Source organism: Lissotriton helveticus, chromosome 11 (genome assembly GCF_964261635.1).
Source record: "Lissotriton helveticus chromosome 11, aLisHel1.1, whole genome shotgun sequence".
Taxonomy (NCBI): domain Eukaryota; kingdom Metazoa; phylum Chordata; class Amphibia; order Caudata; family Salamandridae; genus Lissotriton; species Lissotriton helveticus.
In genome coordinates this window covers 543,648,624-543,666,999 of record NC_136072.1, presented here as the reverse complement: position 1 = coordinate 543,666,999, position 18,376 = coordinate 543,648,624, and the positions used below count along the sequence as shown (strand labels likewise).

The 18,376-nt window shown below is 37.8% G+C and overlaps 1 long non-coding RNA gene across 1 annotated transcript; it reads left to right on the top strand.

Moving 5' to 3' along the window:
• The first annotated feature begins 2,480 nt into the window (after positions 1-2,480).
• Positions 2,481-3,202, top strand: LOC144790657 (uncharacterized). The gene is made up of 3 exons (XR_013602247.1): positions 2,481-2,538; positions 2,659-2,735; positions 2,822-3,202. It is a non-coding gene; the product is annotated as an uncharacterized LOC144790657 (long non-coding RNA).
• Positions 3,203-18,376: the final 15,174 nt, after the last annotated feature.

Sequence of the window (18,376 nt, the reverse complement as noted above, 5' to 3'; positions counted from 1 at the left end):
TCGACGTACAAAAATATCGGGGCAAAAATATCGAAATCAAAAATATCGGGTTCCTATACTTAACTAGATATATACACAAATATCGATTTTTTAATATCGATATACAAAAACATCGTTTACTTTTATATCGAATACATTAACATCGGAAAACAAAAATATCGCTATCTACAAAAAATAATGACATTAACTATAATATCGACATCAAAAATATCGTGCACTTCAATATCGGATTATCAGCTATATCGACTTTTTATATGCATCTGTTTGCATAACTAATTAACGTTTTATATGTTTTCACTAAGCATGGGCGTAAAATCTGTTCCGCTCGCGGATTTTGCGGATTTTCGGTAAATTCGCAATCCGCGAACTCTCGCGAACTTACCGAAAATTCGTAAATCCGTGCGAAGCGGATTTTTTTGCTTGGTCGCACTTGCCAACTAGAATACTATACAATTTCGCGGGAGTAAACACTTGCGAAAACGTAGATGCGGCGGGCAGCGACAATCTCACAATTGCGAGATTGCAAAATTTGCAATTTCGCACAAGAAATCCACCAGCAGGCAGCATAAACCTTGAAAATTATGATTTTTATCAGAATAACTCCTCAGGTTGACATTTGCCTGCACTTTTTTTTGCAAGCAGTCCATTTGGGAGGGGGGAGGAAGGAAGTGCCCCACAGTCTCCAACTTCCTGTTCCTGTCCAGCAGGCTCCTCTCAGTGCTTTCTTCATGTGCTGGTCACTTTGATTTGGATCTTGACCTGGAAGCACTCAGCAGGTGCAAAAGTTCAATCTTATCATTAGTAACCATTCCCTGTAGTGCCTGGAAGGATTACTTTTTGTGGATGCTGCTGGATATTTGGATTTTTGCAAAACTGAAAGCACTCAGCAGGTGCAAAAGTTCAATCTTATCATTAGTAACCATTCCCTGTAGTGCTTCCTGAGGGGCCCCTTCAGAGTTCAGTTGCCTACTTGCAACTATTCTATGACCCTGCTCTGACCCTCACAGCAGGCTCAGAAAAAGCAATTACAGATAAGGAAGCAGGTTCCAGCCAGGAAGTTCAAATTCAGAAACACATTAATCAGCCCCTAATTCATTTATGTCAGTTGAGGCAGGGCAGGTGTGCTTTTCCACCCATAATCTACAGTGATGAACTAGAGGGTGGCATGGGTGAGCCAGAGGGTGGCATGGGTGAGCCAGAGGGTGGCAGTGGTGAAACAGAGGGTAGCAGTGGTGAAACAGAGGGTGCTGTGATGAACCAGATGTAGAAACAACATGTTCGCGACCGTTGCTACCCGAAAAGTAAGTTCGCGTTTGCGAACTGGTACAAAATCCTCGCGAACTGGCAGAAATCCTTGCGAACACAAAAAAATAAAAAAAAATCCGCAAATTCGCGAGAGTTCGCGGATTTTGCGGATTGCGAATCCGTAAATACGCAATTTCGCGGATTGCCAATTCGCAAAATCCGCCCATGCTTACCAATACTTAAATTAATACTATAGACACACTATTAATTTGTCAAAAATATCCTATTGGTATAATTATATCACCTACACATATAAAAATATTCTATACTACTTTGTATAATTTTATCATTTGTTTTTGTTTTTCACTTCTATTACAAAGTAATCACAACTGAAATTCAAATATACTAACCAATCACAAACCTAATTTTTTTAATGAACCAATAGCAAAGTAATTACTACTGACACTCCCCTATATAAACAATTAAAATCTAAGCACAAACTACTTGCCAAAAGTCACTGAAGGAGATTCATCTCTATCCGAATTGCTGCACAACAACTAGAAGAACCAGACTATCAACCTACTATCACATCTTCTAAGTAAGTAAATAAAATAGAAAGTGCATTATTTGCTAATACTACTTACTTACCTGCTAAATACCCAGTGCCCCTTTGCTATTCATACTACTTAACATGCTAAATAATTATATGAAACTATTTTTTTTAGATACGAGTACTGAATATTCTACTCAAAATAACTGTGAACAAACCCTAGGAATACAGATTCTAATAACTATGTAAGTAATTTCACATTGATTCATTATGTGCACATAAATCTAAACACACAGAAATAATGACTTTTGCCCCACATATTTCTTTTTTTCTGTAGATTCTACTACTGAAAACTGCACTACTAATGAACTAAGGACATCAGTACTATTTCTCCAATACATTTTACTACGTAAGTATTATGCAACTGAAATAAATGTGGAAAAACAATACAAACATTTAGAACTGTTCTAATTATGTTCTATTATATATTGTTTATTTACAGAGCAAACACAACGAATAGATATACAGACATAATACAGAACTCCACATTCTGAATAATACAGATAATAATCACAAAGTAAGTATATTAAAGAACATAATTACCAGATAATCTATTAAAAAACATACCAACATGGTGATTATTCTAATACATATGTTCCTTTTTTATTTAAGATAACACTACAAACTACTCTCCAGAAGCTGAAGAAACAACTATACTGGCAAAGACCAACCTAAAAAAATATGTTAGTATCTTCACAATGTGAATCATGAAGATACACTTTTGTAGTAGAAATGAGCTCTAACATTGCAAATGTACCGAAACATTAATTAATAATATACTACTTTCATGTTTTTCATAACAGCTACAACAACATCACAAACAATTATCCCCAACTAAAGAAGCAAGCAGCTCCTAATTTTGCTGTAAATTCAAAAACACGTAAGTATAAACATTCCTACTTATCACTAACATAGATTATTTATCACATTTAATTTGACATTAACTATTATATATACATTTTATAGATATACAAAGTACAAAATGACCGAAGGAGCCGAATTTGTGACCAGCCAGAAAGGAAAACTATTACTATGCTACATGGGTTACACTTATACACAAGAAAAGCAATATGGCATGCAAGTTAATTGGAAATGTTGTAAATATTATTCTAACAAGTGCTATGGCAGAGCAACAACTAAAGAAGCTACAGTACTGTATACTAGGGAACACAATCATCCACCTAATGTTACTGAAATAGAAGTTAGAACAGCTTTGGAAAATATAAAAGAAGCTAGTACAGGTTCCCAAAAGCAAACAAATGTCATTTTAAAAGAAGCCATTCCTAAAATCCCAAAAACTGCCACAACTCAAATGCCAAATATCCTCTCCTTAAAAAGAACTATAGCACGAACTAAAAAAGCTACTACTTCTACAACACCATCTCCCAGAACATATCAGGATATAAATTTAACTGCTTACCAAATAATAACTTTAAATAAACAACCATTTATAGTTTACGACAACGAAAACAATGACAAAAGGCTTATAATTTTTGGTACCAGTATGAATTTAGTTAAACTGCAGCAAAGCCAATATTGGATGATGGATGGAACATTTAACATCTGTCCCAAACCATTTTTCCAATTATACACAATACATGGCCTCTACCACAACTGCAACATACCTTTGCTATATGCACTATTACCAAACAAAAATAATTCCACATATATGGAGTTAATAAATATAATTAAACAAAAAACTAATGATTTTTCTCCTGAAAGTATCATTCTTGATTTTGAGCAAGCAATGCTCTGAACTATCATAAAAATCCACCCCCATACCTGCATTCAAGGCTGCTATTATCATTTAAACCAGTGTTTATGGAGACACCTTCAAAAAACTACCCTAAGTGTCGAATATGCTACAAACTCATCTTTTGCTTTCCAAATTAAAAAACTCATTGCACTTGCTTATGTACCTGAAACAGACGTAGCTGAACACTACAACATTCTTATAGACAGCCCCTTCTACAAACAAAATGAAGCTAAATTAAGTCCATTTCTGGACTACTTTGAAGACACCTGGGTAGGCAGACTCCACAGATCTGGCCACAGACGAAATCCCAAATTCCTCATACCCTGGTGGAACGTTTACAGAAGTACCCTTAACGGAGATTCAAAAACTAACAATGCAGTGGAAGGTTGGCACAATGCATTTGTACAATCAACTGGCAGAACCAAACCTACTCTAGAACATTTCATTAAATGCCTACAGGAAGAACAGAGCTACCAGGAATTTAGAATGGACCAATCTGTAACTGAACTTGTCCCTAAAACATCAAAGCAAAATAAACAAATGCACAAGTACCTGGAAGAACAAGTTAAACTTTACCCCAGTACAAAAGGCATAGAATACCTAAATATCATTGCCAAAACACTACTCTAATTAATTCCCAAAATGTTATAAAACACTAAAAGTATCACCTAAGTATGGAAAAATATGTAACGTGAGCTTCTAAAGTATTTAATGTATGCAATATATAGAGATATTATTATAATATATGCACACATTAAAACTAAATAACAAGTAAAAAACTATTCCATAATAAAAATAACATTACCCACCCACACAAAATAAGAAAGCAAGGACTTACCAATCATGTTGTCAATCCAATAACCTCCTTGTCCACCAAAGTAATCCAGGTAGTGCCAAATTAACCCCAAAAAAAATGTAAAAATACAACTGTTCCAAAATTAAGACATCCACGTTATCCAGAGCCATCGAATAAGCATAAAAAACCCGAAAAATTTGAAAAATAGAAAGAATCGCTCCAGCAAAACCGAAAAATGTAAAGAAGTGTTTGTAAAGCAGTGTTGAATTAAACAAACAAACACTTCCTTTAAAAAAAAAACGGAACTTCCGATGTAGCGTACACCTATGACAAAAACATAGAAAACAGACATTCCCACCCACATTAATTAGCTAGTAATTAGGTACAAACATATTAAAATAGATGATTTCACTTGTAGATATACCGTAAAAGACTAAAATTCACTCTATATATAATGAGTTAACTAACTAACACTACGTGTATATACCATAAGTAATTATCTGTTTTCGAAATCTAAAACATACCTCCCTCACATTCAACAACACAAAATATAAGGTAACTAATCTCAAAACATCATTAAAATACACATAAAACATATAAAATAAACCTTACCTGAAGCGACGTGAAGTGTCTCCCAACCGCGATCAGCCCTTCTTCCAAATAACCCAAAACGACCTAACCCGGTTACAAAATAAAGCACCCAAATGCAATAAAATAGTCCCAAGTATAAAATATAATATATATACTTCACTAAATATGCAAAAATGAACATTAAGTTTCTATTATTGTAAAGAAATATTTACTTTAATCCTACAATGATTTGATTAACAAATATGTAAATGAATGTAATAAATACATATTATGAAAAGAATAATATTTATATTAACAATGTCTAGAAATATAACTACATTGTCAAAAATTATAATAATAGAAAAATGTGTTAAAATATGTGACTTACATAATAAATATTTTATGTATTGAAATAAAGTGTAAAAAATACTTTTGTTATTTCTACATTTCTTTATGAAATTACAATATGTAAAAGAGATAATAAATAATATTCATTTTTGTACAAAAAGTATGAAAATAATAATGCTTCTGTATAGTTGCTTATCATTGTGTTTATAAAATATGTTTATAAAACCAAATGTAATAAAAAGATTTTTGTAATGAAATAACATTTTATTTGTGAAACATAAATAAAAATAATGTTTCTACAATCATGTTGAACTATTTGTATCATTATCTTACTATAATGTAACAATCTTATCAGAAATTTTGCACTGTATATTAAATGTGAGTATATGTTGGTCTCTAATAATTTAATTATTACTATACCAAATCCAGCGTACATTAAATTAAAACTGACCCTGAACCCAAAAAAATACCCCTTTACCCAAAAACCCAAAACTGACCCTGAACCCTAAAAATACCCCTTTACCCAAAAACTGAAAACTGACCCTGAACCCTAAAAATACCCCTTTACCCAAAAACCCAAAACTGACTCTGAACCCTAAAAATACCCCTTTACCCAAAAACTGAAAACTGACCCTGAACCCTAAAAATACCCCTTTACCCAAAAACCCAAAACTGACCCTGAACCCTAAAAATACCCCTTTACCCAAAAACTGAAAACTGACACTGAACCCTAAAAATACCCCTTTACCCAAAAACCCAAAACTGACCCTGAACCCTAAAAATACCCCTTAACCCAAAAACTGAAAACTGACCCTGAACCCAAAAAATACCCCTTTACCCAAAAACTGAAAACGGACCCTGACCCCTAAAAATACCCCTTTACCCAAAAACTAAAAACTGACCCTGAACCCAAAAAATACCCCTTTACTCAAAAACTGAAAACTGACCCTGAACCCTAAAAATACCCCTTTACCCAAAAACTGAAAACTGACCCTGAACCCAAGAAATACCCCTTTACCCAAAAACTGAAAACTGACCCTGAACCCTAAAAATACCCCTTTACCCAAAAACTGAAAACTGACCCTGAACCTAAGAAATACCCCTTTACCCAAAAACTGAAAACTGACCCTGAACCCAAGAAATACCCCTTTACCCAAAAACTGAAAACTGACCCTGAACCCAAGAAATACCCCTTTACCCAAAAACTGAAAACTGACCCTGAACCCAAAAACTACACCTTTACCCAAAAACTGTAAACTAACCCTGAACCCAAGAAATACCCCTTTACCCAAAAACTGAAAACTGACCATGAACCCTAAAAATACCCCTTTAACCAAGAACTGAAAACTGACCCTGAACTCTAACAATACTCCTTTACCCAAAAATAATTATTATTATGTAATTACAAATTAATTATTAATTAACAATAACAATAAAGTTAATATATTAGCACATTAGCTGTAAAGAAATAAATTTAATTATTAATATTATTTTTTCCAAATTAATTTACAATAAGTAAAAAATATATATTAAACTAAATGAAGCTAATTAATATAATTAACTAATTTATATTAATTAATTACCAATTAATTATTATTTAAAAATATGTAAAAAATTATATTAATTAATTAACTAATTAATAATAATTAATTAACAATTATTTATTATTTAAAAATATATACAAAATTATATTAATTAACTAGTTAATATTAATTAATTACCAATTAATTATTATTATTTAATTACCAATTATTTATTATTTAAAATTATGTCCAAAATTATATTAATTAATTAACTAATTAATAATAATTAATTACCAATTATTAATTTTGTACTATTATGTAAGATATTATATTAATTAATTAACTAATTAATATTCATTAATTACCAATTAATTATTATATAAAATAATGTACTAAATTATATTAATTAATTAACTAATTAATATTAATTATTTACCAATTAATTATTAATAAAAAGTTTTTTACAAATATATATTAATTTATTAATTATTTTTAAATTACTTCCCACCCTTATCCCCTATAAACCCAATAACCCGCTCCTAAAACTATATGTTTTTTTAAAATATTTTTATATTAAATATATTGTAATTTTTTAATATAGACCTTTTTATCAAATTTTTATTTACAATTATTATATTTTTCCTACACTATTTATTTTTTCCATTACTACACGATATTTTGTATTGTCGATATTTTGTCATACGATATTATTTTTTTCGATATTTCTACTTACTTACCTATTACGATATTTTTGTATCCGATATATTTGCTTCCCAATATTTTTTACCTTCGATATTTTAACTTCGATATTTTGTCTTTCCGATATTTTATTTTCGATATTTTGTCTGTGTACCGTAGGGGGCAAGAGTCAGAGGGGCAAGCTAGAGTGCAAGAGACAGAGGTATGGAACAGGAGAGGGTTGAATATGATTGAATCACGAGAAAGCCAAGTATCGAGTAAGCGACAGTGGGGAAGTGAGCAAAAGACATGAGACCATCGCCATTGTTGAAGTCTGGAGGCTCTGTGCATCCACTGCAGCAGTCTGTTTGACCCCGGGTTCGAACCCCGACTGGTCTATTCAGTCCTTCCAAGACCAATAAAATGACTGCCACTGAATCGAGTTACAACGAATATCTATTTCAGCGCCAAGATACCCTGTTGTGCTTTACAAATACACGTTTGCGTTCAATACTGATTAGATAAATCGACAATGTGCTGGAAATGCATTGTACTATACATATAAACGCTCTATTACTGCTACAGAAAAATATATTGCATACAAAGGAATGAATGCCCAAGCACGATAAAATACTTTTGTAAACACTAAAGTAAACTAAAATATGTGATTAGTTCAAACTCTAGGCAACACCTTCAGTGCATAAGCGTGCATGAGTAAAAGGCCGGGCTCTGCACTTTACAACGTTAAATACATTTTGCAGACTGCACTTGCACCGCTCATGCTGTGGTAACAGTAAAGAAAAACGTAATGAAATATTAAACTTGGACAAGATATACATATCACAAAGGACATAAAAAGGTGCCATACGACCTAAATAACTTTTATGAACTAATGTGTTACCTTGGCGCTGGCTGTCAATCCTGTGGTGCAATAAATATCAAATTTGAACATTACAGATCAAATTGGCACTCAGACAAAGGCAGCACTTAATGCAGATGTCCTCACTGAATACTACAGAATAAAGTAAAAATTGTTGTTAGGTTGACACAAACGCCAAAGATGTGTCCATCACTATGGAAGCATAATTAGTCTCAAATATTCTGCGCAACCAAGAAATCCACATGTAAGTGGTTGAGACTGGAACTTTCTACTGTGTAGGCCGACATGTTGCTTTGGAGGTGTCAACTGCTATAAAACATAATCTGCTAGCACAAAATAACCAGCTGAGCTCTTGTAAAGCTGCATTTAATCGATGAAGTAGAACACTGGTAGATATACACAGATATAAAATGGATCTGAATTACCATTTGTTTTGCCCAATCAAATGAATGTCATCAAGAAAGACCAGCTGTCAAATGCTACTGGGTGGCCTTGGGACATCTGGCGAATAAATAGATGCTCATCTGTAATAACGGCACCACTGGACATGCAAATAGTATACTCTGTAACTGGGTTCAAGTGAAAAATGTTAACGCTCCGAAATAATAACATTATTAGACTTTTAATACGAAGAGGCAGACAGCGGCTGTTCGAACACAGTTTTTGCCTAAAGTTTGCCTGTCATCAGTGCCTTGTGTCTTAAAGTTTCAATTGAATGTGCTGACGATGATGGAAGGGGCAGGGGGCGACCTTAAAAAACCAAGGGAATAAAAACAACCCATGATGGGGAGAGCTTTGTTGTTTAGAGGGCAGGAAGAATGGAGGATGTTGCTGTAGTTTTCAAGATCCTGAGTGTGTGAGGGGCTCTCAAGTTCAAACAGCGAATGGAGAAATGAGTGGGGGGGGGCAGGTTTAAGCAGCAAGGTGGGGTGGGGACGAGTAAGCGACGAGGAGGGAGGGAGGAAGCAGTGATGAGGACACAATGGCAAGTTGGGGAGGGTGCTAGGAACAATGTGGGAAGATTGTACTCGTATGGAGAGCAAGATACCAAAGAAAACAAGGCAGTAACTAGCTGATGAGTCAAGGACCAAATGGACTAGACCTTGCGGATCTTGCTGGCCTAAAGTGAGACAAAAGGGGGTGGTGATGAACGGAGCATCTGAACCAATCAAACACTCACACCCAGTCAACAGATCTGGGTTTAATCCATCACCATTCTTTAGCCCACTCTGCCACCCCAGTTCAGACATGGCCATATGCAAATCAGTCTGACCCTGTGCCTCATGGGAACAGTCCAGCCCGAACTGCCAAGCCATGCCTTCCCTGGACCGGAAACAAGCTTCCTAGGACCGGTTTCTGGCATTCCAGCCGTCTTCAACCAGGCTTGCTTGAATCCAGTGGCAAAGTGAGCAAGGGACTCACGTCTGAGTATACCCTGCCAACTTATGGCAAACAAAGCGGTACAAAAGGGCTAAAGTGAAAAGCGTGAAATCTGGAATCAGTTCATATCCAGGGATCCTGTTAATGTCCACGGGTGCACATTTATCACCTTCTCTTTCACAAAACAGACATATGGATGACCACACAACATTAATAGGAAAAATACCATAATAAGGGAGCACTGACTAGAAGGCATAGGCTGGTATGGGTAATTAGGAAAAGTCTGCTGCAACGTATGCTGTTTCCGTAAAAGGCAACACCAGCATCAATTAAACTGCCTACTGTACAGCAAGCAATGAGCAGAGTCATTTCCTAGGACAAGTGGACAGGCCTGTAGACAGTTTGCAAGAAGTAGAACAGGGCAGTCCCCAATTAAAATTAAAAGCACATTTTTAACAATAGTATGAACTTGCTGGTCATCTGTAGCGAGTCAGAACGTAACAAAAAGGTGTCCAAAAGTGAAATTACTTATGCATGATAGCGCGTGATAAATCTATTACCTCAGTCTTATATACATGCCTAACTCATTGTGCCATCTCTGCTCTGAAGTAATGACAACACAACTTCAGTGCCCGGACTCAGAAGAAAATTCATATCCTCAGGCTCAGCTGGCACATGGAGCTTGTCTGAAGTGTGCTTCGTGGGGGAAATAGTATCTACACTTTCAAGCTCGGCCTGCCATCCTATTTGCACAAAGACGTGCTTAGTATAGCACTTGTTATTGCGCTCATGCTGAAAAGATTATGTTCCCTGGATCTCAGATGAAGACCCTTCAAACTGAGACTTTGATGAACATGCGTGTCTGCCGAGTATAAAAAATCCAGTATAGCATGGGTAAGGGCTGGGGTTGTGGCAGGATAAGGAGGTACACCTTGAAAGTCAAAGGCCTGATTGTGTTGGAAGCTGTGGTACCTGCCTTACTACGTATCACAAATTATTTAAATAGGGGGCCCAGGGGAAAATATTTAGAGACCAGACTGAACCTTACATAACAACCAAAGAAACTGCTGGTCTAGAAAACAAAAAACTCGGACAGCAACAAGCTAATCTGTTTTGGTCAAAAAGATTCCCTTTAAATAGGAAAAAAATCCCATCAGCCCACCGTGGTGGCAACTTTCATCATCTGGGATCACCTCTTAACTGCAAACCCTTCTCAACATGGGAAGGTGGCTCGAGATGTCTCAATCAGTGGCCTAAGATGGAGTCCACTATGATTCCGATAAAAAGATGAGATCAGATTCTAATTTAAGAGGGGTGCTGATGATGATTGCAGTGCATATCAGTGAATGTGAAAAAAAGTGACATTTTAAATTGGCTACCAGGATACTGAACAATTTTAATAAATGTTATCCTAGTGTCAAACATAACAAGCATTTACAATGCAATAGGTCTCGCCTTCGAAAAAGTTAGAGCTATTGGCATTGTAAAGGACAAACCTTTTATTTATGGGTTGGTTTTGAAAACAGATTACTAAATGGCATTGTCATTTACAATGCCAATAGCTTAATCTCTCGCAAATGCGAGACCTATTGCATTTGCACACACACACACACACACCCACACACACACAGCCAGCCACCCACACACACACACAGACAGAGCCACACACTCAGAGCCACACACACAGAGCCACACACACAGAGCCCCACACACAGAGCCCCACACACACACACACGCGCGCACACACTGCCACACACACACATAGCCACACACATAGAGCCACAAACACACACACACAGAGTAATTAGGTGGCTTTTTAGCTTTGCTTTTATAATTGTCTTTCAAACGTTCATGTACATAACATGTATATGTATGCATATATGTATATGTATGCATGCATTTATATTTGTATTTATATAGATATGCAAATTATATATATGTATGTATATACATACACATACATATATATAAATGCATATGCGTATATATATATATGCGCATATGTGTGCGCGTAGAGAGGTAGAGTTAGAGAGAAGTAGAGAGAGGCAGAGAGAAGTAGAGCGAGAGGTAGAGAGTAGAGAGGTAGAGAGTGAGTAGTATTGAGTGAGTAGTAGAGAGTGAGTAGTAGAGAGCAAAGTGAGTAGTAGAGAGCAAAGTGAGTAGTAGAGAGTAGTAGTAGAGAGTGAGTAGTAGAGAGTGAGTAGAGAGTGAATAGAAGGGTGAATAGTAGAGTGAGTAGTAGAGTGAATAGTAGAGTGGGTAGTAGAGTGAGTAGTAGAGAGTGAATAGAGAGTGAGTAATAGAGAGTGAGTAGTAGAGAGTGAGTAGTAGAGAGTGAGTAGTAGAGAGTAAGTAGTAGAGAGTAGTAGAGAGTGAGTAGTAGAGTGAGTAGTAGAGTGAGTAGTAGAGCCTCACACACACAGTGCCTCACACACAGTGTCTCACACACACAGCCTCACACACACAGTGTCTCACACACACACACACACACACACACAGTGTCTCTCACACACACACACAGTGCCTCACACACACACACACACACAGTGTTTACACACACAGTGGCTCACACACACAGTGTCTCATACACACAGTGTCACACACACACAGCCTCACACACACACAGTGTCTCACACACACACACACAGTGTCTCACACACACACGACTCTCCGCTCTTGTCCCCAACCCCCCTATACCTTCTATTCCTACCCTGCCCTCCCCGGATCTCTCGCTGCCCGGTGCCAGCCGGCTCTGCCTTCCTTCACTGCCAGCCCCCCTCCCTCCCCCGCAGCACCGCCAGGCAGCCCTATGTGGGAGCAACGGGTGGCCGCAGCCCAGACATGAATACAAGCCCCCACCCAACACCTCTCCTCCAATGTGAGACACAAGAGTGGGGGAGGGTCGGGGTTGAGGGAAGCATGTAGGCGGAGGCAACTTTAAAGACATGCTGCACAACCAAACACACAAGCAGGCAAGACAACAAATAAGTAAACGTATTCTGCTAAATAAGTACCATAGCAGTGTGTTCTCCTGACCAGGGCTGAGTCTGGGGTCCTCGCAGCAGCGTAGAACTCGGGTGGGCTATGTTTTGGGGGGCGCGGTGTTCTTGGCGCTGCTGCTGATCCCCGGCCTGGAGTTGTGAAGACAGGAGGAAAGGCAATGCTGAGAGAGCTCTCTCCTCCCTCCCTCTCTCACCACAGGCCTGCATCAGAAGCCGCATGACGAACAACAGTGACCTTCAGCCCCCTCTACTCTCTACCCCTCCCGGGAGACACACCCTCCACTCCGTGGAGGGATGCCCTGTAGTGTAGCTCCTATTTTCCCAATAGGCTCTGCGCATTGGAATAGTACCTACAGCAGTAAAGGCCTAGGCCAGACGTTAACTAGGTCTACTACTGTCGATACTAGACTTAATTTTTGGGTTTGCCAGCTAAGCTCAGAGTTCGCTAGAAACTTTCTCGAATGTTCAAGGAAGGATTAACTCCCCTGATTAGACAAGAAGGGATTTAGTTTCTGACAACCATAGAACATGACAACTTTGCTCTCCCCTAATCAAGAGTCAATCTCAAGAGTCGTGTGAGCACAAGGCAATTATTTTACTCAGTCAGTACGTGCATTCTTAGTCTCATCAGAATGTAGAGAAAAGGAAGAGACGGGCGTGTTCAATAAAAGATGTTATTTATTGATCAGTCTCTTTTCTCGTACAAGAGAAATGGATCGATATTATTGCAATACTTATTGTTAAGTAAAGTGCATACGTTAGAAGCAATAGTATAAAATAATACTGTAAAAACATTGATATGGTTTCTGAGCCATATGATGTTTAAAATGATTAAAATATATTTACATACACATATACATTTGACTAAACGTACTCAACTGGTGTTTCTAAATACGCCTACCCCGTGTACCTGACCTAAGTCTAATGCGTGGGCGGGAATAGAAAGTTACAGTTTAAGTTAAGTTTGTTTTTGCCAAGTGAATAACTAAAGAATTCTCTGTGAGGGGTTATTCAGTTCTGTACCTGGAATTTAGGATGAATGAGGAATGGTATCTCTTTCTCTGCTCTCGATATTCCAGGCTGCCTGCGAGGGCTGCCCAGAAGCGCCGGTGCTGGGTCTCTCGGCTTGAGATAGCAGCGCGTCTCTCAGCGCGTCAGGAAGGCGGGGCTGTTGCCTGCGGGGTCTGCTTCTGCTCTCGGCTTCGGCAAGTATGGCTGCTCCGTCTTGTCACCACGCGTGTGTTTGCATAGGGCAAGGTCGGCAATATTTATACCTTAAAGGTGCCGGGATTGACGTAAGGATGGACATAGGTACGTCAATAAAGATGTCATACGACTTGCTCGTTAGCACATTCTTTACTAAAGTTCTCTGTGAAATCAAAACAATGGCCGCACGGATTATCCAGGTTGTCATAGGTTTGATTTGTTATGAGAACGTCGTATGCCTTATCAGGGGCTGGAGGAATGTCGCTTGTCTAATTAGATCTCAAGCGTTATGACCTAATCAGATAACACGTTCCTGTGCCGTAGTGTGACTGCGTCAGATAACGGTATCTGCATCATGGGGGTTTTCTTGCCTCATGGGCTGACTGTTAGTTAACTAGCTAGTTAGTTTAACCAGAATAGGGTCAGGAATAGGGGGATCGATTCAGAACCTATAGAAATACACGACACCCACTCCACGCTAACTATGGTCATATCTACTAATCTATGCATAGTATAACATAGTACAACATACTATAGAGTATAGTGTATACCTTACCACCCCAAAATACATAAATGCATTTTGAAATTTTCAAATATACTGAAAAATTGCAGTCATATATTGTATGCACTTAAGCTATGAATTAAATGCAAAAGTAAGCACGCATTTTATGCATTATTGCTTGTTGGTATATGAGAAATACACATGAAATGGCTCTTAATATGGCTATACAGAAAGAAAAGTCGAAACCATTTCATCACATAATATATTTTGTGAACATACCAGCGGGCAGCTAAAGTCTATATAAAGTATCTAAAAATAGAAATCTTAGTTCTCTAGGAATAGTTTCTTACTTTAAGCAGAAGATCAGTGTCCCGGGGAAAAAATATAGAAAAATATTTTAAGGGCTTGCTGAAAAAAGTTGCTGTCCGTGAACTGGATTGTAATTGTTCATGTGACTTTATTTTTAAAGTTGAAGGCCGAATTCAGGGAACGCCGTGTGCGAGTTTACTCAAAAGTCTCTATTTCTGTTCCGGAGAGAACATCATATCATTCAGGCTTTCGAAAAAACTGTCAACAGCTTCATGGGAAAGTTCCTCTAAGTCGGAAATAGGGGTAACCATGCATTCGTGCGCATGATTGTCTCCATTGACATTCTGATTTGCATTGCTGACAGAAGGTCGTACCTGTTCGATGCTGCTTTCATCTTGAACTTCACTACTCTTCAATCGCAGTGGTGAAGATTCCAGGAATGCCGTCATCAGAATTGGCAGCCTTTGAGGGCAGCACAGTGCGTGAACCTTGGTAGGAACCAACAGTGTATCTGCATCCACCGGCGCATCCGATTGTAGCGTCAGACAGGTGTCTAACACGCATTCTTCTCCGCATAGCAGACACCTTAGTACAGGTAAAACACACCTTTGCCACATTGGTCGAAATGATAGAAACCAAGTCATGTTTAGGTCTCTAAGCCGGGAGAGTCCCAGGATTTTTGATATCCGGTCCCGGTATCCAATGGCTAGGATCTTATCTTCCATTGTCGCGAGAGTTTGATCTGTGACATGGGTTGCCATAACGGAAAATAAGGACTAGGAATAGGATTCCTGCAATTAGTCCTAGGATCAGGGGAAGTCCGCCAAAAATCGAATGGACGAAATCTGGAAAAATACCCAGTATGGCTTTGAATGGTGTTAATGCCATCGAAAATACTGTCTTAAATACCTTTGAGACCCCAGTGGTAACAGAAATATTTAAGATTTCGCTCAGAATTTCCGCGAAATGTACGGGGGAATTAGTTGATAATAATGTATGTATCTCTGCAGTCGTCCTTGCGACTTGTAGATCATACGTTTCTTTAGATGACGTGAGCCTTGTAGGCGTCTGAAGAAGCACTGTTTTCATTCTGCTTAAAGTATCTATTCCAATAGAAGTAATTTTCAAACCGGGCCATGCCCTTGCCTCCCTGTCTGGAAAGGAGCTGGGGAACAAAGAACGTCCACAGCACTTGACCTTCGCCGTCGTAGTGACGAGATAAGGAGTCCCGGGCATAAGACTACAACATCTGCGGTCTACAATAAGAATGTAACTCCCATTATAGAGTCTTTGAAAGAATGGTTCTATTTCAGTTGCAGGTGCGCCTTGCTGGTGACATGAAAGGTTGTATGAATTCCCTTCACAGGCTCCGTGCAAACTAATACCGTTACACAGAAGTGTGCCGCTTAGTGACATAGCACAATTGTTGCCACTAAGAAACACTTTCTGTCCTTTGTTACTGACACATGCATGTGAATAGGGCAGGTTCCAAGTTGTTTTAAGGTACCCCTTTCCCAATTTCTCGTACATGCCAGCCTGTATATATTTTTGGCAGTATTGAAACCTGAAGGTTGAGATTGGAATATTTATGATTCCGTGGATTATCCATTCACTGACAGGTCGTTCTGACATTGTCATTGGTAATCTTTCTAGTTTTTCAATGCTCAAGATTGTATAATCAGCACCCTTCTGCGCCATACCGATTTGTCTATCAGTAAGGTTAAAGATTTGGAACAGTGACGTTGTGTTGATTAAACGCCAAGGCACGTAGCCTGAACGCAGATTTTGTAACGTCCAGCCAAGCTGTACAATAGAACGCAATTGTGACTGTCCATGTTGTAATAACAGTAAGTCTTGCGATAATATATCGATTGCTGAAGACACAATGCTGTCCAATGAAAAAATTCTGGAGGACAGAGTCATTAACCCATTGTCCACTACAGAAAGTGATTTTTCCAAATTAATACGATCAATTTCACGTATTCTCTCTGCTGTCTCAATTTGAGTAACCTTCCAGGCCTCATTGTATGCTGCATATACAGAGGCTGCTATGAAACGCTTATGACGCTGTTTGCGTGGTCCCAGTATGAAATCACGCAAGTCAGCACCATCAGTAAGTAAAGTTAGGTGTTGCTTAATTTCAGGCAGTGTGGAAGTTTGTAGCCATTGAAGGCATAATTTGCCCACACTGTAGGTTGTTATTATCCCTGGGTGATGTCTTTGGGGATATCTAGGGTCTGGCCTGGTCATTTTGAAACCCTGTGTTTTATTCAGGAATCTATCTTGACAGTTATTTGTATCTGTGGGCCAGATCAACCATTGTTTCCAATCAGGATGTGTTCTGTTTTGGTTAAGTATATGGTTTATGTCTATTTCTTCATCTGTTTCAGAGCTATTGCTAAACATTGTTGGCTTTGGAATAGACAGGTTATTTAAATCTTTGATTTTGGCTAAGCCAAGACAGGTGGTTTGTTGAACAGTGTCATTTAAAAATATCATTTGTTCTGGGATCATGCAGGCTCTAAACAAAGCTTCTAAACCCTGTACTTGCCATTCTTTTGTACCCCAAACACTTTTCAAATCAACATTTTTGTCCCAATAATCAAATCCAAAAGTATTCATTTTTTCAAAGAACGAATCAGAATAAATCAATTTTGTGTTGGTTATCATGGTTTTCATCCCTGTCTTGTTTGACAATTTGTAATAAAATGTTTCAGCATTAGTTATGTTAAAACCTGAAAAATATGAATATTTGTCATAAACGGTTCTAGAGCTCCCTTTTGGAGGTGTAGCACAATGTTCCCATTGATTATAATTTAAAACATTTCTAGGTTGTGCAGATTTATGCAAGAAATGGTTACCATAATGGTTATAGCAATACATACTATCATAATTTGTAGAACCCTGCAAATAATCATGTTTTGTAAATTTAGCAGACATTACTAAGTCAGACATCATATTATTTATACTTTCAAAGTCCCAATCATCAGCAAATGAGTTTGGTTTTGCAAAATCACTCAAGGAGATCTTGATTTGGTGTGGATATTTCAGGATCTCGACCGGACCATAAATTTCATAGTCAGTGTTGTCCCAGGCTACCCCACCAGGTACTGGAATTGCTGTGAAGTTGGCTGAAGAAAGTTCTGAAGAAAGTTCTCGTTTCTTGACGTGTGAAGATGTGTGTGGTTTGAGGACCAAGTTGATGTTCTGACTTGCTGTGTCCATTTTAGCATATTTTCCCTCAATGAAGCGTCCCAAGGTAAATACCATGATGAGCCAAAGTATGAGGATAAATGCACCAAAACCCACCCAAAATTCAATCCATGGAGAAATCAGATATGTTTCTTTTAGTTGTTTCAAAAGTTCCTTTGCTTTGTCTTTAAAGGATTTTGATGATGGCTGTGTCTTTTGTTCACTGAAGCCGTCAGAGGAATCATCGAAGTTGATGAAGTAACCAGATGCAGTTCTATCAATTGTTCCAATTGGTTCAGGATTTTTGTTTTTCGCATTTTCACTTGGTACTTCAGTATAGATTGGTGTCTCTCTGCTAAATGTCTTTATTTGGGTTTTC